Source organism: Leptonychotes weddellii, chromosome 4, assembly GCF_054177405.1.
Source record: "Leptonychotes weddellii isolate Sample4059 chromosome 4, ASM5417740v2, whole genome shotgun sequence".
Taxonomy (NCBI): Eukaryota; Metazoa; Chordata; class Mammalia; order Carnivora; family Phocidae; genus Leptonychotes; species Leptonychotes weddellii.
Window position 1 is genome coordinate 16,965,223 of NC_138372.1, and position 24,101 is coordinate 16,989,323.

General features: G+C 51.5%; 1 protein-coding gene across 2 annotated transcripts in view; it reads left to right on the plus strand.

The window, feature by feature from the left end:
• The first annotated feature begins 39 nt into the window (after positions 1-39).
• NCMAP (non-compact myelin associated protein) overlaps positions 40-24,101 on the plus strand; it is a 42,874-nt gene continuing 18,812 nt past the window's right edge. Inside the window, exon 1 of one of the 2 annotated variants that reach the window (XM_081817758.1) lies at positions 40-102. The gene's annotated coding sequence lies outside the window, so the exon portion shown is untranslated. Of the gene's footprint in view, positions 103-335; positions 456-24,101 lie in introns of those variants that run through there. The other variant, XM_081817760.1, reaches the window with a different exon arrangement.

Here is a 24,101-nt window from a genome sequence, read left to right on the forward strand (position 1 = left end):
GCCGGGGGCGGGATCCCGGGCGGGTAGAGCCGGGGCGGCCGCGGTGGCGCCGGCGGCAGGGCGAGCGGGCGGCGGCGCAGGGCTGGCGGCTCGCGGGCGCAGGTAAGAGGCCCCGGGACGCGCGGACGCCGGGGGCTGCGGGGAGCGCGGGCGGCCCGGCTCAGGCGCGGCGGCTCGCGGTCCACCTGCCCGCCGCACTCGGCGAAGGAGAGCCCCGGCGTGGGGGACGAGGGGTTCCCGGTGTCGCCGCACTGTCGCTGGAGTCCCCGGGACGCGCGGACGCGAGGGCAGCGGTCAGGGCCGGTGGGAGGGAAGTTGATCATCTCGCGTGGGTTTGGAGATGGCATGGGGCGTGCGTCAAGGTGCCCAGAGTGCCAAACACGCGCGGCGGAGCGCCGAGAAGCGCCCTGAGAACCAACCTGCATTTGGGGTCTGATATTCCGGGTATCCAGTAGGTAGGTCAATCCCTTTCCCGCCCCCCCCCCGCCCCCACCGCCCACCAAGCCTCTTTGTGAGATCCTGAGACTCCCCGGAAGAAAGGGGAGCTGACCTGGCCAGCCAGGAGGTAGAAGGGACTCGGAACCATTCGAGACCTGGGTTTGCTTCATCTGTGAAATGGGCATCTTGATGGGTCTGCCCTATGCGGAGACCTCTCTGGGAGGAAGATCTGTGATTCTAGGAGGAATAGAACAGGGGGAGGAACCCAGGGTTCTGGTTCAGATCAGCAAATTCAGTAGACACGTGGGAGCAGCTGCTGGGTGGCTCACTGGACAAGCTGCTGCAGAGGAAAGACGCAGGGACAGCTACTATTCTATGGTCTGGGTCCCCTGGTGGGAGGAGGAGCTGGGTGTGTCAAATACTAGGGCTCCTTTAGAGGGTCCAAGGAAGTCCTCTAGTCTGGGAGGGGGATCCGGAAGGCTTCTTGGAGGAGATGGGGTTGAGTGGAGCAGGGAAAGAAAGCACAGTGCTTAAGGGCTAGTGCTTTGGCATTAGTCAACCTGGGCATTGGAATCCTTGCCCCTTAGCCAGTGGCTAACTTAGCCTGGGGCAAAACCTTCCTTCCTCAATGGTCCCGTTTGATGTACTCCTTAAAAGAAGCAGTTTTTCTGAAACATCAAGTCAGATAATCCATGTAAAGTACTTCGTACAGAGTCTGTATGTAGTAGGCACTCAACAAACATAAACTATTAATTTCCACTAGACTATAGCTCCTTGGGGGCAGGGACAATGTCTATTTGGTTCTATATTCCCGGCACTAGTGTGGTGCCTGGCATATAGTTGGTCTCACTATTGAATGAACGATGAATGAGTATGTAGTCAACAAATAGCGAATTTAGAGATGGCCAGATGCTAACGGATGAGTATGGATAGAGCAGATGGTGGTCCAGGGGGGTGAAACAGTGTAAACAGAAGCCCAAAGTAACAGATCGGGAGTACCTCCCTCGTATGGGGCAGAAGGTAACGTGATGAGCATATCCAGAGCATAGAGGTCGGGAAGGGCCCTCAAACTCCTGGGATCCTGAATCCCAGCAGCCACACAGGGGTAGGGGAAGGAGCTGGTGGTATAGCTGGGTCGGATAGCCTTCTCACGTCCTCTAAGTGTCCATCTCAAAGTCATATGGGTAAGGGGAGGAAGGGGTGCTGGGTACCTGATGGGAGCAGAAGATGACAAGGGAAAGGAGTCCCTGGCCCCCTTCATGGGGTGGGGCATTCCTCGCCTTGTCCCTGCTGGTCTCTATGCAGGCTCATGGTGAGATGGTAGAAAGGGGCAGCATGGTGCCAAGGAAGCCAGCCACTGGGTGTGTGTGATGAGCTAGGCACACAATGAACCAGGTTAGAGGAATGTGCTCCATCTTTCGGGGAATCTGCTGTAAGAGTTTTATATCAAGAGCAAATCCTGGGGCGCCTGAGGGGCTCAGTCGGTTAAGCGTCTGCCTTCGGCTCAGGTCATGATCCCAGGGTCCTGGGATCGAGCCCCGCATCGGGCTCCGTGCTCTGCGGGAAGCCTGCTTCTCCCTCTCCCACTCCCCCTGCTTGTGTTCCCTCTCTCGCCGTGTCTCTCTCTGTCAAAAAAATAAGTAAAATCTTTAAAAACATAAATAAATAAATAAAAATAAAAAAATAAAGAGCAAATCCTCGTGGCTGGCTCCCGAGCTCCCTGTCGCACTGTGGACTGTGGCCAGCCTCAGGCCAGGAGGGAGCTGTGTCTTTGGGAGTAGAACCATCCTCTAAGCAAAGTGAGGGGACTTTTGCTTTTCTAAAGGCCTCGAAAGGCAGCGTGTTGGGTTTCTCTCTCCCCGGGGTGACCAGGAAGGCGTGAGAAGCGAAGGTCTGAGGTGGAGGCAAGGGGTTGGGGGAACGTATCCACAGGAGACAGGAGGCACTGTACCCGTCAAAAGAGCCAGGTTCAAAGCTTCTCCTCGTAGCACTTTCCATAGTTGCTCATAATCTAATTTGCCATTTGCCCCGATACATCAGTGCCCCAGAGACCCGCGGGGCTCCGAAGAGCTGAGCGACGTGCACGCTGATCCCCATCCTACTGCCCCTGGGACACAGGGTCATAGTGTGCAAGGGCTACAGGGACCCTGGACAGTAAAGGAGGGCACCCTCCGTTTGAAGGTGCGCAAGCAGGAGCTGTGCTCAGCCATGGAGCATGGGGGGGACCCCGAGTCTCCTGATTCCATGTGCTCCGTCATTACAGCGGGCTCCGAAACTCTGGGAATTGAAGATGCTGCCACACTTGCCTTTATTTTCTGATCTTCCAATAAAATGGAATGAAGAGTTAGAAAAAGACAGGTGGGTTTTAAGTGGCCCAATGAAATCTTGTAGTTAAAAAAGACACCCTCACGTCTGATGACAAGAAAGACGGAAAGTGCCATAGGTTCGCTTTGTCTTTTTTAAAGATGTGTTTGATCTTGAAGAGAAATCATCAAAACAGGGCCCTCTCCTCTAGCCTAGGCTGAACTCTTGCTGTCAGAAGTGCCTGTGTGGAGATGCACGCTCTGCAGGCCTCCACAGAAGGGCCTCTGAAGGCCGCCCGGAGGCAGCGGCGTGTTTATTTGTCCTGGACAGCCGCCAGGCCCCGCGCAGCCTGCCCCCATCGCCTTCCCCACCTGCATCCAGCCTGCTCATGGTCGTCGGTCTCTTGGCTCCTGGCAGCCCACTCTTTGCTTTGGGATCTGGCAGGATGGCTGCCTCTTTGTTTTCTCTCAAACAAATGCCTCATCGGAATTCTAGATCCTAGGCAGGCAGGAGGAGGCAGGAAGAAAGGAGGGGGACCGAGCCAAGGTGAGAGAAAAAGAGAGAGAGAGGCTGTGGATTCCTGAGCAGGGCTGGGGTGTAGGTAAAGCTGGGGAGTGTGGCAGCGGGTCTGGAACTTCTCATGTGGTTTGAACCTCCCCGGGCTTGGTGGCTGCAGTTTGGCCTAAGGAAGGAAAAGAGGGTGCGCCAGTCTCTAAGACAGAGAGGCCTGTTCTTCAGCCAGCTTGAAGGCCCGTCTGAGGGGCCTCCTGCGCCAGGCCTGGCCGCTCCTGAGCCGCGGGGGCCCTTGGTGGTGCTGCCAGGTCCCGTGGGAGCTGCTGGGGGCCTCGAGGAGGCGGAGCAGGTGGTGCGAGAGGCCTGGCATCTCGAGGGCCGTGCCAACCCTGGAGGACCAGCGTGCCCTGCTCCAGGGCGGCATCGGGCCGAAGTCAGCAGCAAGCCTAGGCAAGGAGCAAGGACTTGGGCCTCTGCTTTGGAGTTGTGGGATCTTGTTCCAGCCACGGCACCTCTCTGGGCCTCAGTTTCCTGATTTATTGGAGAGGATACTCGCCCCAGCAATCACTTAATGGGTATCAGTTTCCTTTCCCCTTTAGGGAAGCTCGCGTCTTGGGAACTGTTGAGCCAACCTTTCAGGCAAACAGCCTCAGAATTTTTAAAAATTCCTCCACATGGGCGCCTGGGTGGCTCAGTTGGTTAAGCGACTGCCTTCGGCTCAGGTCGTGATCCTGGAGTCCCGGGATCGAGTCCCGCATCGGGCTCCCTGCTCGGCAGGGAGTCTGCTTCTCCCTCTGACCCTCCTCCCTCTCACGCTCTCTGTCTCTCATTCTCTCTGTCTCAAATAAATAAATAAAATCTTTAAAAAATAAATAAATAAATAAATAAAAATTCCTCCACAGTTCACACTCCATTCATTCATTCACTCCTTCCCTCATTCCGCTCGGGGCTAACACCTGCCCCTGGCCTGTGCTGGCGATTCAGACTTCGCTCTGTCTGCTGCTGGGCGCCCGGCTCCTTGCAGCCCCCCAGCACCGCGCAGTGGCCTGGCTTTGAAGCTTCCATTGTGGCGGCCCCTGGAGTTCTCCCTTCAGTCTGTTGTGCAATAAAAAGCAATCGTGTAACCTGTTTCCCCAGTGCAGTACCCCATCCCATTATCCTCCCCCCGATTTCCTAGGGTTTCAGGCTGCAGGTCACGGAGGGAGACAAAGGTTCACTCCCGTTTGCCGAGCGCTTAGCAGGTGCGCCCACGGTGCTAAATGCTCCTCTCGCCGCGCGGCCTGTAACACCACAGCGCCCCGGGAGGCCGGCAGTGGCGTGCCCCAGTTCCGGACCAGGGTCCAGAGGCAACCAGGGATGCATTCTGACTTCCCCGGGCCCAAGGCAATTTTGCCTTCAAGGGCCCCTTCCTCCATAAAGAATACTAAAAAGTTGTATTTGTGACTGCGTGGGTATATTAAAACATTTCCTTTGGGGCGCCTGAGTAGCGAGGTCGCTTGAGCATCCGACTCTTGGTTTCGGTTCAGGTCATGATCTCGGGGTCATGAGACTGAGCCGTTTGCCAGCACAGGGTCTGCTCGGGATTCTCCCTCGCTCTCTGCCCCTCCCCCGCTTGCACTCACGCTCTCTCTCTCCAATAAATAAATTAAAAAAAAAAATTTCTTCAACCTAAAAGTTCCTCTTTTCTTCTGATTTTGAAAGAAATGAAAACATTTTTGTGGGCCCTGAGCACTTTGTCTCCTGCGGCCGATGGCAGCGTGGGCCCCAGACCTGAGAGGGCTGGGATTCCAGCAGAAGCTCATCGCTGGGGGGGGGGGGGGGGTCCTAGCCTCCTCATTGCACCGCTCTTTAGCAGTTAAAAAAAAAAAAAGACGACCGGTTATCTGAAATCTTAGCGCCTGGAGCAGCGTTAATAGTTCTCTCTGGAAAAGGGAACTTGATTTGTTTTTCCTCCCACTCCCTGCCTTGCAGTTTTTTGACCTAAACTTTTTAAGGGTCAAGCCCACTGAATCCTCCTTCTCCAAAGCTCTACATGCCCCACGTGGGCTTTCTCTCCAATCACAGACCCTTAGGAGAACCGGTTTGCCCAGAGGACAAAGAGGATCCATTTATCTTTTAGAAATAGCTCCAGGTTCCTACCTAGTCCCCAGTATCAGTATCGTTGGTCATAATAATAATAACAATAATTAACACGTTTGCGTCCTCTCCGTGTGCGGGGGCACTGTGCTAATCCCTCGGCATGCATTGTCAGTAACCCTATGAATAGACACTGTGATCATCTCCATTTTGCAGATAAAGAAACTGAGGCTTAGGAAGACTACGTGAGTTCCCCAGGTGGCAGTGCCAGGATTGGGACTGGGGTCTGCTAGTTGGTTGTCAGAGCATAACCTCCATGAAGGCAGGGACTGTTTCCCACCGTCTCCCCATCACCTGGCACAGTGCCTTGGTATGTACGAGCCTTCAGTGCGGAATGAATGAATGTTTGAGCCCAGAGCCTGACCTCTTAACCTCTGCTCTGGCCTGCTCTCTAGGGCAGCTTACCAGCTTCCGGTCCCGCTCCTGCGCAGTGGTCTGGGATAGCTCAAAGCTGGGGTTAGGAACGGAATAGAACAGGTGAAGGCCCAGGCATTCACTGTCCCACCAACACCCCCCTACCACCCTCACCTCTAGCCTGGGGAATCCCACTCGGAGAGTCCACCTCCGCCAGGCTGCTGTCCCCCTAGGAAGTCGGAGGTGCAGCCTGAGAGTCACACGGGCAGAATGCCAGCCAGAGTGACCAAGGGTGTCTGTGTGGCTCTCTGCCCTGCGGCTCATCCTTTTTCCTCTCCTGTTGTGCCTTTGGCCCTTCCCCAGGGTGCATTGCCAGAGAGATAGCTGGTATCCCCAAGGGAACTTGAACTCACCTGACAAAGTAATTAGACACCTAAAAAATACAGCTACTGGGGTGCCTGGGTGGCTCAGTCGTTAAGCGTCTGCCTTCGGCTCAGGTCGTGAACCCAGGGTCCTCGGATGGAGCCCCCCTTTAGGCTTCCTGCTCCGTGGGAAGCCCGCTTCTCCCTTTCCCACTCCCCCTGCTTGTGTTCCCTCTCTCGCTATGTCTCTCTCTGTCAAATAAATAAATAAAAATCTTTTTTTTTTTAAAGGAAACACAGTAATTTTATTTTATTTTTTTTAAGGATTTTATTTATTTATTTGAGAGAGAATGAGAGAGAGAGAGAGAGAGCACATGAGAGGGGGGAGGGTCAGAGGGAGAAGCGGCCTCCCTGCCGAGCAGGGAGCCCGATGTGGGACTCGATCCCGGGACTCCAGGATCATGACCTGAGCCGAAGGCAGTCACTTAACCAACTGAGCCACCCAGGCGCCCAATAAATAAAAATCTTTAAAAAAAAATCAGTTTATTTGAAACAAATTTTCTGTCACTTCTGAAAATAGAAAAAACAGTATCAGTTGCCATGGACAAAAGATAAACAAAACAACTTACATGAAGCAGATGAGTGTCATTAAATTCTAGCTAGACAGCTACCTCCCCATGCCTGAGCCCAAGGCTGGCTCTCTCTTGGTTGAAGAGATGAGCAAGGGTGTTGCTAACACCAGAGCCAGACTCTGAGTTCTAGGATCTGCACGGGACAGCCGATCAGCTTCCAGATCCTGATCGCACAGTTCTGGCCACTGTGTCCTTAAATTCGACAGTTTGGGGCAGCATTGGGATTCTCCCATTTTCCTGATTATGGCGGGTGCTCTGCATAGCTCCCCAGTCTGGCCAGTTCTGCAGTGTTGTGGAATTCTTCAGCCTTTCCAATACATTTAAAGAATCAGGTGTATAAACCCCTTCCTACCTCAAATGCCGAGTACTCTTTCCGAGGCTTGCCCTGAGCCTTGCCTGAATCGCGCACTTCCCTTAGTTCTTGCAGAGTCTCCTGGGTTTCTTTCTTTTATTATCTAAGTATTTCCTCCAAGAGGAGTTTCAGCGTGGGCCTGTGTCTTCGACCTTCTGCAGCTTTATTTGCCTGAGAATATTTTTATTATGACCTCATGTTTGAATGACACTTCGGCTGGCTTTAAGATGCTGGATTGAAAGGGTTTTCTTTTCAATTCTTAGTAACATTGTGACTTCCTTTTGTTACTGAGGGGTAGAATGGCAGTCTGCTTCTTGTTCCTTTGTAAGGGATGTTACTATGTTACTTCTCTCTCTCCCTGCTCTTCCTCTTTGTCTTTCATTGTCTCAATGTCAGCCCATATCAATGTGGATTTTTCCTTATTTCTACTGTTGGCTGCTCTAGGAGCCTTTTCAATCTGAGTCCATCCAGGTTTATTTAATTCTGGAACATTTAATCTCCATCGTTTCGTTCCTTATTTCCTCTCTCCAGTTTTATTTTCCTTTCCTTTTGGGACCCCTACTTTCCATCTCTCTCAGCTTTTCTTTTTCCTTTGTTACCTCTCTATCTTTTCCTGCCTCTCTGGGACAATTCTCAATCTGATTTTGCTCTTGACTAGTGAATGCTTCAACTGTATGCATCTTGATATTTACACCATCTATTGTGCCCTTTATTTTTTTTTTAAATTTTTTTTTAATTTATTTTTTGACAGAGAGAGACATAGCGAGAGAGGGAACACAAGCAGGGGGAGTGGGAGAGGGAGAAGCAGGCCTGCCGCAGAGCAGGGAGCCCGACGCGGGGCTCGATCCCAGGACCCCGGGATCATGACCTGAGCCGAAGGCAGACGCTCAACGACTGAGCCACCCAGGCGCCCCTATTGTGCCCTTTATTTTAAATGTTGTATTTTACATAGCTCACATTTTGACTTGGTTCTCACCTATGACTCCTTGTTCTTGCATTGTTTTACACATGTCTGCTCTTATCTTAGTATAATTACCATGTTTTACTTTAAAATCTTGGTCCCCCTGCTTTAATAATTCCGCTTCAGATGGAATATGTAGCTTGGTTTATTGTCTTTCTTTTATAGTAGCTGCATTTCTTTTTTTTTTTTTTTAAGATTTATTTATTTGAGAGAGAGAGAGAGAAGGAGCAGGGGGAGGGGTAGAGGGAGAGGGAGAAGCAAACTCCCCACTGAGCAGGAAGTCTGATACGGGGCTCAATCCCAGGACCCTAGATCATGACCTGAGCTGAAGGCTGACGCTTAACTGGCTGAGTCACCCAGGTGCCCTAATATTTCATTTTTTTTAAAGGTTTATTTATGTATTTGAGAGAGAGTGAGGGGGAGAACGAGAGACAGTCTTGAGCAGGCTCTGCGCTGAGCATGGAGCCCGATGTGGGGCTCAATCTCATGACCCCGAGATCACGACCTGAGCCGAAACCAAGAGTCAGGGCCTAACCAATTGCACAACCCAGGCGCCCCTAAACTGATAAATATTTTAAAGGAAAAGTAGGTCCAGAAATCTCAATACAAAGTCATCATGATTGGTGCAAACAATTATTAAAAGTGGTCAGAGGTGGCAAAGGTGACCTGGGGAGGAGGGGTGAGTTAGGTCTCAAGATCGAGGCAGGTTTAGCTTGGTAAAGGAGGGAACACAGTCCTGGAGTCATGGGCTGGTTCTGTGTTGCTGGGGAGCCAACCTTTCCAACACTAAGGCGCTTCAAACAACCGTTTATTATTTTTTGTCTCATGGCTCTGTAGGTGGACCAGGTTTAGCTGGGAGGTTCTCACTTGGGGTCTCTCCCCTGGTTTCGATCAGATATTCAGGCATCTCCGCTGGCCTGGGTGTCCGAGGTGGCTCCCTCCCACGGCCGCCCGTTGAGACTGGCTGACAGCTGGGAGCACGACTGGGGCTGTCCACTAGAACATCTACCTGTGGCCTCCCCATGGGCCTAGGGGCTTCTCACGGCATGACAGCTGGGTTCCAAGAGGGAGGTTTCCAGGAGCAAGCACTCGGGAAGCAGAAGCTGCCACTTAAGGGCTGTCCACCATATTCTGGTGAGCCTAGCGGTCACAGGGCCCGCCTAGATTCAAGCAAGTGGAGAAAAGTAGACCCTGCCTCGTGGGGGGCGGAGTGGCCGGGACACACTGCTGAGGATCACGTGGGATGGAAGATTCTGTGCAGCCCCTTCCCAGGAATGGGAAGCACTGAGTTTGGGAGAAAGGAAGTGGCTCCCTTTGCCTGGGATGCGAGGGAGGGAGAAGACAAATGTTGGTGGAGAAGGCCGAGAAAAATTCACGAAAGATGCTGGTTGCCAAGACCAAGTCAGAAGTGACTGATGGGATTGGAGCGGCGGAGAGACACCCTGCAGAAAACTAAGGGCTTGGCAGCTCTGTACTTTGAATTCCTTTTGCAACAAGTGAGTCCCCAGGGAAGAGGCTGGTGGCTTCTGTTCCTTCAGCCCCACAATGGAGTAAAAAACACTCTGTCCCCAATCCACTGGGCAGTAGTTGGACAGTTACTGTATGCTGGGTGCGTGGCCAGGCCAGGTACTATGCAAATAAGTCTACGACTCATAAGCCACTGGACTATCCTAGAAATTCCAGTATTTCTACCTTCATTCTGATGCTGGCAGGCCAAGTCCGGGGACCCAGAGGAGGTCCCACAGGACCAGCCAAGAGGGAGGGCCTTGGCTTCACAAAGGATAGAAATTAAACTCCAGCCAGTTGGAGATGAAAACAGAGTTTCTGGAAGATAGAGAGAGAGCAGATACAGACAGACTGTCTGGGAGACTCGGAAAAGAAAGGAGGGGATCTCGTCTTTGTTCGGGGCCTGGGGGTTTTTATTGAGGGCAGTGGTCTGGTGTACGTGTCCTCTCAGGCATCCGGACCTGTTGGAACAAAGACAAGGGCCCAGGGATTAACTCCTTGGAGCCAGGGGGTCTTGGCGTCCAGATGTCTTCCAGCGCCAGTGGTCTGGAATACCGATGATAGCTTTGTCTGGTCATTCTCACCTGGTCCTTCCTTAGGTGTCATCTCTTCTAGAAGAATCCTTAACTCCTTGTCCCTTACAAGGAGGATGTATGCTATTTGCATCACAAAGCATATTAAAGGGGGGTGGGGGTACAGGTCCTAGCAAGAAAAGAAGCAGATTTTTAGGGAGTCCTTCAGTTTCTCTGTCTCAATGCCATTGCTCCCAGATCCCGTCTTGGACTCTTCATGGCCCCCAAATCCTTTGCGAGGCCAAGTATCCTGGTTTTTTTACTAGAAAAATAGGGTCCAAGTCTAAGCAGTGGAGAAAGTCTGCGTGGAGCTGAGTGGGGAGCTCCGATGGCCATTGCTAGAGCTCAGGGAGCCAGAGTCTAGAGAGCTCAGTGCACGTTCAGAGCTGACCCTTCCTTAGCATTTGCTTAAGCCCATCTCTTCCATGAAGCCTCTCTGTGTGAGTGCATTCGTTCATTGATTCACTCAGGCGTCTTCTTAAATGGCAGCCCCCCCTCCCCCAAGTGCTGAGTGCTCACAACAGGGCTCTAAGGCAGGCTTTGTCCCCCAGGGAGCTCCTAGAGTAGAAGGGAAGGCACACCTGTTTACTAATTACACTTTCGTGTGCTGAGTGCTCTAACCCAGGTCCCTATGACATGCTGTGAAGATTCTCAGAAGAGACCGACCTACTTGAGATTGATGGGGAGGCTTTGGGCAGGCCTTCGAGGACAAGGAGGCCAACATTTCTGGTGGCCACCAAGCAGGCGCTCTGCTAGGGTTTGGCCTGCTTTGCTAAATGACTTTTATATGCAAAACGCTTCCACATTCCTGGTTTATACAGCGAGGCTAAGTGATTGGCATTTACTATTAACAATTCTTATCTCATTTGACTGTTGCAACCAGGAATTGGACAGGAAACACCAAGCACAGTTTGCATATGAGGACACAGGCTCAAAAGAGGTCACAAGGCCAAGGTGACTCCATTAAGCCAGAATCCAAGGCCAGGGTAACTCTAAAAGGCAGACGTCAGTTGACTCCAGCACACTGCCAGTTCACAGGGGGCAGAGTACCTTCCAAGAGAGGGGACAAACCCTGAGGGGAGGAAAGCTCAATATTCCTAAAGGGCCACAGTACGGAATGTGTGGGTGCCATGCTGGGATGGGAGAGGAGGCAGCAGAAAGTGTGAAGGGCCTCGAATGCCAGGCCAGGGGAGGGGAGGGGGCTTTCTTCCATCTCCTAGGACAACTGACCGAGGGTTTTGTGGGCCCCCCCCCCGCCCCCCGCTGGAATCTTTCCTCCCAGGTCACTCTGCCATGAAAGCTCATCCCCTAACGTCCACATCCTCTGAGGCAGAGCTGGGCCCGGAACACCAGTCTCCTGACTCCCAGCCCAGAGCTCACTCCTTGCCGGGCTTCCTCCCTGTCACGGCCTCCGCGGGTGTGATGCAGGCTGTGGTGTTTGCTCAGAACCCGAACCCGGGGGCAGAGAGCACAGGAATATTTATTTATGTCCCGGCCAGCCCTGCCTCCTGGAGGCCCCTAACGGGAACCTCACAGAGAGCTTCAGTTATATAATCCCTAGTTGACATAGCAGGAAGGAGAAGGAACTACATTATAATTACTCTCTTTTTCTCAGACACATTTTGAAGCTGGATAGCTTGACCTTTTCCTCTCTTCTTCTTCCTCCCTCATCTTATTGACCTGGGATCTCCAGGGATCTGGGTGGTTCTAGATCATTCGTTGATTTTAGCCTTGGTTCTGGTGAGACTGGGGGTTTGGGGAGATCTTCTTGGAGGTGGGGGAGGGGAGAGAAGTGAATATATTCAAGGGCTGCTTCCGGCCAAACACTACGCCAGAGGCTTTATAGTCATGATCTCTCTCTCTCGCTCTCTTTTTTAATTTAAATTTTAGTTACTATACAGTACAATATTAGTTTCTGGAGTAGAATTCAGTGATTCATCACTTACATACAACACCCAGTGCTCATCATAACAAGTGCCCCCCTTAATGCCCATCCCCCACCTAGTCCATCCCCCTCCCATCTCTCCATCAACCCTCAAGCCTGTTCTCTGTCATTAAGAGTCTCTTATGGCTTGTTTCCTTCTCTCCTTTTTTTCTTTTCTCCCTTCCCCATATGTTCATCTGTTTTCTTTCTTAAATTCCACATAGGAGTGAGATCATATAGTATTTGTCTTTCTCTGATTGCCTTATTTCACTTGGCATAATACACTCTAGCCTCATCCACGTCATTGCAAATGGCAAGATTTCATTCTTTTTGATGGCCGAGTAATATTCCATCTCACACACACACATCTTTATCCATTCATCAGTCGATGGACATTTGGGCTCTTTACCCAAACAGCAACCCTATGGGGGAGATCGCATTTATTACTTTGATTTTACAGAAAGGAATGGAGGTGCAGAGAGGTTAAGTAACTTTCCCAAGGGCACCCAGCAGAGCCAGGTCAGTCTGGCTTGGATGCTTCAAGTTTTCAGACCCCTCACTTGGATCTTTAACAGGGATTCCTGAGAGAGCAGGAGTGCTGGCTTCTCCCTGTGGAGGAGGGTCCTCCAAGCTTAATCCCAGCACTTCCCTCACATCTGATGTCCACTCTGGCCTTCCCTAGGTACTCAGCTCCACTGCACCGGGACCCTCACTGTCCTATCCCCTCACCAAATCATACACTTCCCTTCCTGAATGTGCTCACCCCCACCCCTACCCCCTTGCTGTTCTTCCCAGCTAGAATGTCACTCCTCCCTCTCCACCTTGCAAAATCCCAGTAAAATACAATAACAACAATAATGACAGTGCTCATTCGTTGAGCAGGAACAGTGAAGTGTGGTGGTTGACAGCATGAACTCTGGGGTGTTTTGCCTGGGCTCCACCCAGTTCCACCACTTCTGTTGGCTATGTGATCTCAGGCAAGTTACCTAACCCCTGTGGACCTCAGCTTCTTCACCGGTAAGATAGAGATGATGATATCCACCTCAGTAGGGTTGTTATGGGATGAAAGGAGTTACAAAAATAAAAACTATATGGGGCGCCTGGGTGGCTCAGTCCTTAAGCATCTGCCTTCAGCTCAGGTCCTGATCCCAGGGTCCTGGATCAAGCCCCACATCAGGCTCCTTGCTCAGCAGGGGAATCTGCTGCTTCCTCTGCCCCTCCCCCTGCTTGTGCTCTCTCTCTCTCAAATAAATAAATAAAATCTTAAAAAAATAATTAAAAACTATACAAATAAAAACTTGTGAAGTTTTTAGAAAAATGCTCGGCCCGTAGGAATTACTCATTAAATGCTTATTAACATCAAACCCTCAAAATGTGGGGCAGACTCTAAGTCAGATTGCCTGGGTTCACATCCCATCTCAATTGGTGACCTTGGCCAACCTATTTACCTTCCTTGGGCCTCAGTTTCTATATATAAAAAATTTAAATGCTAATATGCTTTCCATTTCAGGTGGATGAGACATTCAAATAAACATAAAGTACTTAGTAGATAGCCTAGCACTTAGAACCAATATAAGCTATTATTATATTCCTGGGATTCAGATCCAGGTCACTCTGCCCCCCAGCCCAAGAATTCAGTGACCACATGGTGCCACTCAAACTCCACCCCCCGCCCCCGGCAGCCTGCCCACCCCGCCCCCAGCATGCCCCTCAGCACTGGCTCCCTGAGCTACATGGTATTGACTGCCTGTCTTGTGTCTTTTTTTTTTTTTAAGATTATTTATTTATTTATTTATTTATTTAACAGAGAGAGAGAGCGTAAGTAGGCAGAGCAGCAGACAGAGGGAGAGGGAGACACAGGCTCTCCGCCGAGCAGGGAGCCCGATGCGGGGCTCGATCCCAGGACCCTGGGAGCATGACCCGAGCCGAAGGCAGTCGTTTAACCGACTGAGCCACCCAGGCGCCCCCTGTGTCTTCGTGTCTTGTCTGCATCACCGTGGCAGCCCCATGTGGTGGGAAAGCATGAGCCAGATGATCTTTCAGCCAGCAATTACTGAACACCCGGGGCTCATTCACTTAGCTGGTTTATTTCATTCAGCAGCTATGTGTTCATACCTACAGTGTGCCAAGCAGTTTTCAAGGCTCTAGGGATTCAAAAGGTGAATACAAACAGACACAGCCCCTGAACTCATGGACCTGAGTCTGGTATGGGACACGACCATCCATCGAAGGGAAGATGCTCACTAACCAGTGGGGAGAGAGGGACATGGAGCTGTGAGAGTGCACAGCACAGGGATTTGAAGTGATCTTGGGGTAAAGTATCAGACATGTCAGTAGGTGAAGAGAGCGTGCTCGGCCCATGCAAAGGCCCTGTGGCAGGGATGGGAGACTAATAGGGCTGAGCTCAGACAGAGAGGAGAGTGGAGCGGTCTACAGGATCCGGATACTGTACAGAAGACTTGTTGACCTCTGTAAGTTCTAGTTTGGAGTAGACTTGAAGTTTTTTGCGCTTACTGTGACTGCATCATGGAGGATTGCAGGGGCCCAGGGAGGCAAGCTGGGCCTGTTGGGAAGTTACGGCAGCATCCAGGGAAGAGAACACAAGCCTGGGCCTGAGCGGGGATGGGGAGGAGGAGGGAGACGAGAATGAAAATTTGTAAGAAATGAAGCTCAATCTGAAAGGCCTGGGTGATGAAGGTGGTGGACGGGTGACAAGCAGCAACTCTTAAGTTTCTGGCTTTGGCAGCTTCGGGGTGCTGGTATCATTTCCTGCGATAGGGAACCCTGGAAGAGACCAGCTTCTGTGACCAAGAGACTGCCTGGGCCCTCACGAGGCCGGTAGCCTCGCTGGGGTTAGCTGCTCGAGCAAGGGCATGGAGCCTGCAGAGCTAATCGAGCACAGGATTTGAACCCTGGTCGTCCAGTGCCAGAGCCTCTGTGGTAGTATCCTTCACCACCGCCCACATGCCATCATCTTCGTCTCTAAGTGCTTCCCAGGTGCTGAGAACGGTGCCAGCCCGGCCCGGGGAGTCAGCTCTGCACGAAAGACAGGTGCCCTGTTCTCACAGAGCTTCGGGTCTGGGGAGATGGATGGGTCACAAACAAGACAGTTTGAGCCGGTGAAGAGCATTAACGAGGGTAAGTGAGACACTTCCTGGGGCTGGGGGAAAGGGAAAACCTTAGACAGATCGGTGACATTTAAACGGACACAAGAATGAAGTTGCATAATCACATAGTAGTTTAGAACTCCGGCGGGGCCTAGGGGCCGGAGTGGGACAAGCTTCATGAAGTAGCAATGTGGGGGTTTTTGGGGAAACATTTGACATAAGTTTCTGATGTATTAGAAGGTTTGGTTTTGAAGTATAAGTAGGAGTTCACCAGGCAGACAGGGTCAGGAAGTCAGCCCAGAGAGAAGCACGAGTACGGGATGTGTGTGTGTGCAGCACAGAGTGCTTGGCATTTCGGAGGTGTAGTCCGTAGGCTCCATGTGGGCTCCGGTGCCGGGCCTATATTGTTTCCTTTTTGTCTCCACTGTCTAGCACCGTCTCCAGCACACAGCATACGATGAGTGAGTATTTCCCGAATGAATGAATGCACAAACACACGAATGGGTTAGTGGTGGTAGGAGCAGCAGCAAAGAGAGGACAGAGTGTAAATCAGTGTTGTCCAATGTAATGTTAGGTGAGCCACTCATGTCATTTTAAAAGTTCTAGGAGCCACTTTTTAAAAAGTGCTTGGGTGGCTCAGTCGGTTAAGCATCAGACTCTTGGTTTTGGCTCGGGTCATGATTTCAGGGTCATGAGATTGAGCCCTGCGTCGGGCTCTGCGCTGGGCATGGAGCCTGCTTAAGATTCTCTCTCTCTCAGGGCGCCTGGGTGGCTCAGTTGTTAAGCGTCTGCCTTCGGCTCGGGTCATGATCCCGGGGTCCTGGGATCGAGCCCCCTCATCGGGCTCCCTGCTCAGCGGGGAGCCTGCTTCTCCCTCTCCCACTCCCCATGCTTGTGTTCCCTCTCTCGCTGTGTCTCTCTCTCTGTGTCAAATAAATAAATCTTTAAAAAAATTTTTAAAAAAGATTCTCTCTCTCTCTCTCTCTTGCCCTCTCTAAAACAAGATTAAAAAATTAAAAAAAGTAAAAAGAAAAAGAAACGGGTTAAATACACTTTGAGAATATATTTTATTGAACCCAATATATCCCAAATATTCTCAAACAGGTAATCAGTGTTAAAACATTACTAACAAGATACTTTCAGTTCCTTTATTTTGTATTCAGTCTTCGAGATCCCATGGGTATTTTACGGGCCCAGCACATCTCAGATCACAGCAGCTCCGTTTCTGGGACTCAGCAGGTACAGTGATCCGTGGCCACCATACCGGAAAGCACATGTCTAAAGGCTGCCGGGCAGTGAACCTGCTAGGGAGTTTGGACTTGATTCCTCTTGGCTGATGAGAGGCTGCTGAAGGGCCAGGCAGAGGAGAGCAGGGTCAGGTTTGTTGCTCCCAAGCTCTCTCAGGTGGCCGTGCAGCTGATGGCCTGTGAGAGTGGAGAGGCCCGTTCCGTCCACTCCTCTGCGGGTGGAGAGTCACACTCAGGGCATGTCTCCCTCCACCCGGCTGTGGGATGACTGGGGTGGAAATGGGGCGCTCTCCCCAACTAGGAGTCACCCTGTTGGTGAACTCCAGAGCCTGAGGCCCCCGCCCCCAAATAGCCGCTCCTTCTGTGACTCTGCGCCCCTCCTTCCTGAGGCCGTCAGTGGTCTCTGAACCAGGCAGGCTTTGGCTGAGCGTGGCATCTGCTGTAATTCGTGGGTAAACAGATGGGGCTCTGGGCAGCTGGGCAAGGAAATGAAGCACCTCTTAGCGTGTTTAGCAACAGCCCCACCTGGCCTAGCTCCCTCGGGGCCGCCCGGGGACACACTGGCCCGTGGAGGCCCACGCTCACACACTCGCTCTCTGCCCCATGCCGCTCAGCACCCCAGGAGTATGCGGGGGGCCCCTGCACACCCCTTCCACCCTTCCTGCTCATTTTTCTATTTCTTTGGACCCCAGACTCACACTGCCTTGCACATTCTGCACACCCTAAAAGTCTTTTCCTTTTTGTCTCCACGTTCCCTCCAACTCTGGGGCTGGAGTGCTGGATGCTAGGAGGCTCCTGGGGGCTGGGAGGCCGCTGGTTTGGGAAGCAGAACACTAAGTCCCACCCCTGCTTCGGTAGCTCTGTGACTTTGGATGGGTTACTGGATCTCTCTGAGCCTCAGTTTCCTTGGGCGTAAAGAAGAAAGTGTGCAATGAGGATTAGATGAGGTTGTGAACACAAAGGCCCAAGCACAGTGGTAGGCACAGAGGAGGAACGGGAACATAATGACCGCCTGCTAAGTGTCCACTGTCCCCCACCCCAGCTCCTTGGGAGTCAGGCCCAGCTCACACACCCGGGGCCCTGGATTCTCCCAGGCTGTCGGTCTCGGGACAGGGCTCACCTAGCACTGAAGCCAGGGGGTCCGGCAAAGACAGGGGCGGGGTGGTGTCGGTGTTCTAGGACTCTGAGTTCCATGGGCAATTCTTCAGAGATGACACTGGGGGCCCTCAGGCCTTTGAGGTGGCGCCCGAGACAGGCCAACCCTGAGAGAATCCGGAAGCAGGACCAGGGCTGGCGTCCCCACTGGGCACGGCAGACACGGGCTCACGAAACTCTTAAGGGCCCCCAAAATAGTTTAACTTCTTTGAAATTTGGGGGGCGAGGGGAGGAAGAAAATCAACTTCTAGAGAGGAAGAAAATGTTTTCCATTTTTTTCTTACATCACATCATATTTCTTCACATTTTTTCTTACAATTTTTTTCACATCAGGAAAAAAATAAAATATTCAGAGCCCATGAAAATTTACTGTGGGGGGGCACAAAAGCCACGATGAGGCCCTGACCAATTCTTCATTCACTCAGATGCTTTTGCTGGGCAGGGCACTTTCTGTCAGTTCTTGTTCAAGTGTTACAATCTGATCCACTGCCCACATACCTTGGCTTCCTCAGACGGGGAAAACGAGACTCAAGGAGGGTAAATAAGTCGCCCACGACTGTGAGTTTAGAGGTGACTGAGATGGGATTTGAGCTGGGGTCCATCTGAGTCCAAATGCTTTCCTTTATTACAACACACAATTTGCAAATTCCTCCTTTTATTTAATTTGGTCCTCACGGCGTTGAAGGTGGGACAATCATTACCATTTTAAAGCTGAGGGAACTGAGGCCTGGAGCGGAGAAGGAAGTGGTTTGTTCTCCGTGGCTTGTCTAGTCAGTGAGGGAGTCAGGGACTAGCCCTCTCCTCCTAAATGCTCCCTACGGCCCCCTGCGACCATCACCTCAGCCCCCCTGCCAACGTGTATGGCTCTCCTGCCCTTCTCGCCTCCTTTCTTCTAACCATTTTCCCAGCCTGCAGAGGGGGACGCTCAGGTCCACCTCCTAACAAAGGTGGGGGCTGGTCCTGCCACCTCAGAGGGTGGGGAGCAAAGAGAGGCAGAGGCAGAGGGAAGGTTTAAAAGGAACCATGGGTCCCCCAGACAAATGCCCCTCTGTAGCTCCAGGCCTGTTGTGACTGGCCCCGGGCCAGCTCTCACCGCGGGCGGCTTGAACGGCTGGGGTGGTTTCTCCACCTCCTGTCCTCTCTGCAGGCCAGTGCCTGCCAGGCCCAGGGTTGGGCAGGAAAGGGCAGGGGTGTTCCCTCTGGAATGGAGGGTGTGGGAGGCCAGCAAGAGATGGGGAGGGCAAGGGGCCATGTCCTGAACCAAACTGGGTGGCTGGGCGAGTCACAAGATGGAAGGCGCGTGAGAAGGAGGTCGCTGGATCCCAGTTGTGCATTTTGCAGGAGAACAAGCCAAAGTCCAGACAGAACAAACGACTTGCCCAAGGTCACACAGCAAGTAAGTAGCAGAAGTACTCCTAACTTCCAGCCCAGGGTTCTTACCGGCTACTCAGGCCTCCCTGTCAGAGCCCTGGTCGTGTCTCTGTTAAACAGCTAAGATGGGGAAATCCGCAGACCAGGCAAGAAAGTCACATGTTAAAAGTACAGAGTAAGTATTAGGTTTCTTAGAATTTCCTGTGCAAGTGCAGACACCACATCATAAACTCATTCATTACACTCTTAGGTCAGCCGAGTGCTTGGAGAAGGCAGAGGGAGAGGCAGAGGTCAAAAGCAAGACCACTGAAAGGTTGGTATTAGGGACAGAACCCGATTACGGGACCAAACACTGATTACCGGAGTCTGTAAGAGGACGCTGGCCTTGGTTCTTCCAGACAATGATGAGCCTCCCAAGAGCACTGGGGGGCAGAGCACCTGGTTCCAGGGAGATTGCTGGTGCCCATTTAGGTTTGGTTTTTGCCCTGCACTCCCACCCCCACTTTTTTTCCCCAGAAGTTTACAGTTGCCTTGTCCATGGGGTACAAAACTCAGTTTCATCTACGTGTTCGTGCCCTAATGGATGGCTGTTAGAAGCAGCTCAGAAACCCGGGTCTGTGTGGCACCAGGTGGCTGAAAGCGGAGCTGAGGGCAGTGTGAGGACTGGGTGGGGTCTCCCCCATAGCCCACCAGCCCAGTTCCTCTAGCTTTGGTTTGGCTCTTATTATTGTTGTCGTGGATCTTGTTTCAAATGCACAACAAGGAGTTCTCGAAAATGTACCAAATTAACTACCAATGAACCTTCTTCTCTCCATGCCCCCAGGGGGCCTCACTGGCCCTCAGTTTCCCCATGTGTAAGGAGAGGGCTGTGGACTCAGTAGTTTTCAGACTGGCTTCCACAGAGTCCTGTGACCACAAGGAGTTGCCCCCCAGGACCACCACAGGGGCTGAGGAGGGGAGAATGAGAAATTGAGGGGGGTGGGTAAAGGGAGGCATTTGGTTCCTTAAGCCCTTTGGGGAAGCTTACTATTCTATCATAAATTCATTCCCAAACTCTTCCAGGGAAGAGTAGAGCTCCTTTCAGTTTGGACCAACACATCAGAAAAGCTGCCAATTTCCCTTTTTCTGACTGGCAGAATCTCCCTGCACCTCTGTCCTCCCCCGAGTCAGACTGTGACCCCCAGCTGCTGCAGGGCTCCCCCCTCCCCAGGGTTCCCCCGGGGCCCCAGATCCCCTAGTCCTTTCATGCCTAGTCTGTTTTTCCACCTTAGGCGGGCCTGTCCTCCACGAGCTTCCCAGGGAAAGATGTCTGGGATGCGGGGGACTTTTTTTTTGAAGCTTCGCATGTCAGAAAACGTTCTTCTACCTCTCCACTCAGTATTTAGTTTGGCTTGCCGTACACTTCTAGGCTGGAAATTATTTTCCCTCAGAACTTTGGAGAGTTGTCTCAGAGCTCCTAGTCCTGCTGCTGTCAGATTCTCATTTCATCTGATTGTGGGTCCTTTTATTTGTATTTGACCTTATTTAAAAAAAAAAAAATCTACGGACATGTATGAGATATTTTCTTTATGCCCTATGTTCTGAAAAGGCATAACGGTGAGCCCTATTGTGGGTCTTCTTTACTCATTGTTCTGGGGAATCTCATTCTGCAAACTCGTGGGAAATTTTCAGGAATTCTTTGATAATTTCCTCCTCTCGATTTTCTCTTTTTAATCATTTCTGGAATTCTTATTAATAGGATGTTGGACCTCCTGGAGCAATCTGTTCTGACCTACTTTATCTTTTTTGTTCCACTTTATGAGAGATTTTCTCATCTTCCAATGCTTCTATTGAAGTTTTTATTTTGTCAGGCTTTTTTTTTTTTTTTAATTTCTTGGCACCCTTTCCCGTTTTCAGAATATTCTTTTCTTATAGCACCCTGTTCTTGTTTTATAGATGCAGTGTCTTATCTCTTTGAGAACAAGGATACTTTCTTCTTCTTTTTTTTTTTTTTTAAAGATTTTATTTATTTATTCGACAGAGAGAGAGACAGCGAGAGCAGGAACACAGCAGGGAGAGTAGGAGAGCGAGAAGCAGACTTCCTGCTGAGCAGGGAGCCCAATGTGGGACTCGATCCCAGGACTCTGGGATCATGACCTGAGCCGAAGGCAGACGCTTAACGACTGAGCCACCCAGGCGCCCAAGGATACTTTCTTCTGCCCTTCGTATTGTCTGTTTGTTTTAAATGCCTCCAGCTGTTCATTTGTTTTGTTTGTTGTCTGTTCGTCAGGTTTGAGGCCCTTGGTCTATTGACCCTGGGCCATCTTTTTGCTTAAGAGTAAGGCACTAAAAAGCTCATTTACTTTTTTTTAAAGATTTTATGTATTTGAGAGAGAGAGCGAGAGCACGTGCGTGAGTCGGTGGGGAGGGACAGAGAGAGAGGGAGAAGCAGGGTCCCCGCTGAGCAAGGAGCTGGACGTGGGGCTCAATCCCAGGACCCCAAGATCATGACCTGAGCTGAAGGCAGAAGCCTAACCGACTGAGCCACCCTGGCGCTGCTAAAAAGCTTATTTTAAAATAAAAATTTTCCTGAGGAGCTCTGGGTGTGGGGGTGGGCTTGTCAACTAGTAACCTCACTGGCTGATTGGCAGGAACCTGGTCATTCCATGGAGGATCCTGTAACTTCCATCATTATCTGTAGTCTATTCTCTTTGGCTGGTCAGTCTCCCCAGCCCCTCTCTAATTTCTTGCTTGGAGGTTAAGCCTGCCTGAGTTCTGGCCCAAGGAGCTAAGGGGACTGGGTGAGCCCCACACTTCATGATTTAAACTTTCCCTCAGCCCCCTTCTCAGCCAGGAATTAACGCCCACCAGTGCTAGGTTTCTCTCAGAGCTCTGAGTCCCTAAGTCCGATGTGCACTGAATCACCTAGGGATCTTGTACAAGGCTGATTCATGTGCAGATTCTTGTTTCGTATTCCTGATGTGGCCCGAGATTCTGCATTCCTAACAAGGTCCTCAGAGCTGCCAGCGCTGCTGACCCAAGGGCCACATTTTGGTTGGCCAGGGTCTAGAGCGGTGCTCCCGCATATAACTCTATGCTGGACACATTCTAGACCTGCGCTGACCGATACGGGGCCACGAGGCACAGTGAATAGTCAGCATTTGAAATGTGGCTGGTGGGACTAAGGCACTGAACTGTAATTTTTTAAAATTTAGTTTTCCTTTAAATGTAGGTGGCTGCATGTGGCTATCATGTTGGGCAGTGCAGGTAAACCTCCTGATTCACTCTCTGTAGGGGCGGACTTACCAGATCATGCAGGACAGAGGAGGCCTATGGCAGGGAGGACGAGGTGGGGGGCTGGCGGGGCTGCAGCTGAGCTGCTCCTCTTACGAACTTGCATCTTCCTTTTATCAGCCCCACGTGGCACCTGACTTTTGGGGGCATCTCTTGCCACCCATTCATGAGCTTTCCTGAGCTTCCTCAGCGAGATCCACTTTTATGGGTTTCCCCCCAGTCTGCAGGTTTGGGCCTCAGCCTTTTCCAGGCTGCAAAGTCACAAAAAACCATCAGCGTGTCCAGCTTTCAAACCCGGATTGGCCTCTCTCCAGTGTGGTTTCTTCTCTCCTTTCCCTTTGGCCGTGAGGATTTATACACCTTGATTCCTTTACTGTCATCCGCAGGGATTTGGGGAAGATGCAGAAATGAATGCTTGTTGTCCCTCCATCTGCTGTGTGTAACCCAAAGCCCCTCTGAAGTTTTGGTTTTAAAGATTTTATTTTTTTAAGTAATCTCTACACCCAGTGTGGGACTCGAACTCACTACCCCAAGATCAAGAGTTGCAGGGCCCACCGAAGGAGTCAGCCAGGTGCCCCCCCCGCCAACTGCAGCTTTTAAAACATAAAAATAGTTCTGGGGGTGCCTAGGTGGCTCAGTCAGTTGAGCACCCCACTCTTGATTTCAGCTCAGGTCATGATCTCAGGGTCATGAGATCAAGCCCCACATCCGCTCAGCATGAAATCAACTTGAGATTCTTTCCCTCTCCCTCTGCCCCTCCTCTTGCTCATGCCCACAATCTCTCTCTCTCTCTCTAAAATAAATAAATTAATTAAAAAAATAGTTCCCAAACTTTGTTTCTCCCGGGATGATGCAAAGCTGAATTTGTCCTTTTACCTGTTGTTTTCCTATGGGTCAGGAGATTTGTCATGCCCAGAAACCTGGAGAAACCATTCCTAGGTCACTGCTGAGCCTGAGAGCTGGTGGAAGAAGTCAAAGGCTCTGCCTGTCTGGGAAGAGAGAGCCTTGCTAACCCACTCAGTGTGGTTTCTCTATTCTGTGAAGGGACTGGGGGGCCTAGGAGGGGCCGGACAGCCGAGAGCATCCTCACACAGCAGAGCAGGGCAGGGCCAGCATTCATTTTTTTTTTTTTTTAAGATTTATTTATTTAGAGAGGGAGAGAACTAGAGAGAGAGAGAGAGAGCAGAAATGGGGAGAGGGACAAATGGAGAGGGAGAAGCAGACTCCCTGCTGAGCAGGGAACCCGATGTGGGGCTCGATCCCAGGGTCCCAGGATCATGACCTGAGCCAAAGGCGGATGCCCAACTGAGCCACCCAGGCACCCCGGGGAGAGCATTTATAAGACTGAAGACTTTCTAAGCCCCTGGCAGGGAGGAGATTTGGAAAGGGAAAATTGAGAGTTAACTAATAAATCACACAGATGGGCGGGGGCTGGGCTGGGGTGGCCCTTCAGGACAGATGAACTGCAGACGGATGTATTTGAAGCTTCGGTTGGTGGTAGGTGCTGAGGCTTACAGGAAATCAGCTTGTGCGGCAGTGGGGGGAGTCAGGCCCGCCCCCAAGCCCACACCCACACCTGTGCCCCAGCTAGCTGGCCCAGGGTCTCCGGGACTCTTTCTCTGCTCCTCTCACAGCACTTCTCCCATGCCCCCTCCCGATGTGTGCTGGTGCTCACCGCTCCCTGGGTATGTGATCCACCTCTGCGTCCCCCATGGTGCAGGATGTGTCTCTTCAGGCACGGTGGGGGAGACAGAAGTGGATTGAGTACAAACCTTGGGGTCAGAGAGATGAGGATCTAAATCCTATGTGTGAGGCTGATGGCCCCCAGCGGTATCCAAATCCTAATCCCCAAAACCTGGGACCCTGTTCCCTTACATGGCAAAGAGGAGTTTGC